Source organism: Sphaeramia orbicularis, chromosome 19, assembly GCF_902148855.1.
Source record: "Sphaeramia orbicularis chromosome 19, fSphaOr1.1, whole genome shotgun sequence".
NCBI classification, from domain to species: domain Eukaryota; kingdom Metazoa; phylum Chordata; class Actinopteri; order Kurtiformes; family Apogonidae; genus Sphaeramia; species Sphaeramia orbicularis.
In genome coordinates, this window is record NC_043975.1 from 18,682,191 (window position 1) to 18,685,458 (window position 3,268).

Below are 3,268 nucleotides of genomic sequence, written 5' to 3' on the forward strand. Positions count from 1 at the left end.
TACTTCAAGACTTCAATTTACATATCTGTCATAAGAAAGGAGCAGATAATATTATGGCAAATGCTTTGTCCAGATCCATGATAACGTAGATTGTTAAACCCACCATCCCATACAGAATTGGAATTTAACACAGTAGGGGAGTGTTAAATTCTTGGGGTGGGAGGTGTTAAGGGTTAGTATATTTGGTTGATTCTGTCATGGGCTGTGCCATTTGTGATTATTGTATTTTTGTAGTTTTTTGTTCTCTTCCTTGTGTGGGTGTGTTCTGTTTTTCCCTCCAACAGATAGCAGCTGATTGAGGATGAGCTGCAGGAGTGGTATTGGTGTGCTGGCTCTTTCTGACTGGTGCTTCAGGAGATGAGCCGGGAAATTTAAAGGACAGAGCTTCATTCCTCCCCGGACTCCTCTCATTTCATCTCCCATTCTGTATGCAGACCAGCCTTTTGTACATTTTTTGTTAGAACTTTGTAAACCTTGTGATCAAGGAGGGAATCCTTCTCTTTAAGTTTTGTTTGGGTAAGATTGTTGTATTTTGGTTTCCTTCATTTTTGTGTTTGTAGAATATGATTCCCTTACCTGATTTAATTTTTCTTTTTTTGTAAATAAATAACTCATACTGCAGTTCCACGGTTGCTGGTCATTTTTGATATTTTGCCCTGTTTGTTAAGGGACATGGAGGGAGAGGAGTCTCACTTCATGTTGCGTCTCGGCAACCCCTAGACCGAGCGTAACACTGAGGTTTGGAGGACATGCGATTCAGCTGCAATTCTAAAAAGCAATAAAACATTGGCTTATTATCAGGGTATATATTGTTGAAGATAAAGACTGTAAGACATGAACATTCTGAACATTCAGCTGTGAAACAAAGAACATTGACAAAAATATAGAAATAAATACTAGAAAAACAGTCCTGTTTAGTCTGTAGTTCAGCCTGCATGCCTACAGGACTGCAGTCAACATGTTGATCTCAGTAATTTGTTATTGATGTAGCATAGCTAACATCGTCTGAGACCTGAGATTAGATACACAATAAACTAGAACAATTTCCTGACTCCCCAAAACCAAGTCATAACTTCCAAACTGGTAAGCTAAGCCTAATATGATATTTTTCCCAAGGTGCACATTAATGCAGTTTTCATTGAAAAAAAATAGTCCAGGCTGCACATAAAACAGTCCTACGGTGACTGCTGTTGGAGTTTCCTGTTCCTACTGGAGAAACATTCACAGTAGCAAAGGCACAAGAAACTGAATATGTGGAAACAAATGTAAATTGTCAGTAAAATCAAGTGGAGTGACTGATTCCTCCTGTTTCTGCTGTGATTCAATACATTCAAGTAATGTTGGGGGGGGGGGGGTTGGCTTGATAAGCCACAAAGGTTGAAGTCAATCCACTGTCCCGTCTCATCTGTGCAGTAACTACACATAGAGTGACTGCGGCTCTCTCTCTCTCTCTCGCTCTCTCTCTTTCTCCGGACATGCATGTGAGCGTGCAGCATGGGGAAGCCCCGCCCCTCAGTGAGAGACAGTGGACAGAGAAGCGACATCAGACTTAATACACATACAATACCATGTTGCGCTATTACAAGGAAATGTGTACGGTAGATAACATTTTCTTTTACATTCCTATGCAGAACAGGAATTTATTAATTTTTTAAAAGTAAAAAGGGCACTTTTTCTACGAGGCAAAAAAGGGCAGGGGCTCAAGCCCCCTTTGGGCCTTATGTGTGCATGTGCCTGAATGTCAGTGTATGGGATGATGCATAAGCGTCCACTGTGTTGGCTGATATGAAACTAAAACAACAAAACTTATGAATATACAAGAGAACAGCTGGAGAAGAACTGTCCACTGTGGTGACCACTATGCAAGAAAGGGTTAATATCTTCAGTGTAATTTTTGCATTTCACAAATTCATCCCAGGGGCCGGACTGGACCCTTTGGCAGGCCAGATTTGGCCCCCGGGTCGCATGTTTGACACCTGTGCTGTAGGAGGTATGGAAGTAGCGGAAAGGGACAAGCAGGGAGGATAAGGCTAACAAGATCAGTGAGGAAAAAGAAATAAGAGGATCAACAGGTGTTATTCCGAAAAGAATGTGACAAATGACAACGAAGGCAGTGGATGTCTCTAATCTTTGATACTCTAAATAATGAGAAGCTCACACTGATATGCTAGCAGGTAGGATTAAGCCCTCTCAAGCTTATGACTTACAGTATTGCCACTCAACTGTGCATCATCGCTTGAATTTTAACATCGTCATCCTGTCAAGTGATGGAAATAATGCCATTAAAACACAGTCCCGCACACACATATGTTTGGAATCTTCATGGCAGCCGTAAACTCTCGGCTGTACAGGATTATTATTACATAGAAACATCCGACAGTTTGTCACTTCCTGAAGGACATCAGTGATTCATAGGGCTGTAAATTCTACCGACAAATCCTTCTGTACTGTAAATCTAGCGGTGTCATAGGTCACTGAAGGGTCCTGTGTAAATCCATACAGCAGACATCCGGAGAGCATCAGTAGTATTATGGTGATAACTATATGTTTAACCTTGGAGTGCAGCACAACCAAGATGTTTATTTATCCCATCACTCCAGCTTTTCATCACTTTCTTAAAGGAGTTGTATGTAGTATTGACATTTCAAACTATCAACACCAGTCAGAAACCACACACCAAGATACATTCACAGATTTTTCATGAAGTTGCAAAAATGTCCACTCAGCTGGACACCACACATTTAATTTTTGATCCACAGAAACATGTATTTACTGATAAATTGTGTGAAAACTCTGGGGAGGGCTTGTAATTCTGGGGGTTTATGATCAGGAGAGATCTACATAATGTTACCAATTCATGTCAGAAAAGATATGTAGTGTCTTAAAACTTTAATAAAGATATGTGTGAAAAAAAAAAAAAAAAAAAAAAGAACAACAAAATCCATGAATATACAAGAGAACAGCTGTAGAATAGCTGTCCGCTGTAGTGACCACTATGCATGACAGGGTTAAAAAAATAAATAAATAAATAAACTGCATTGTTTTTTTCATGCCTAAAGAGGAATAAAATCACTCAAGAAAAAAATATTGACTAAAGTTCTCATAATTCATGCATGAAAGGGTTAAAGCCATGCACTCTATAATACAGTATAATTCCATATTATTTTGCATCCAAGTCACTTTTTGTGATGTTTCACAGCCTGCTTCATTTCCTGTTTCCTAGGAGTCCTCAGTGGGCCAGGTTCAACACTCACACTTGAGGTTTTAC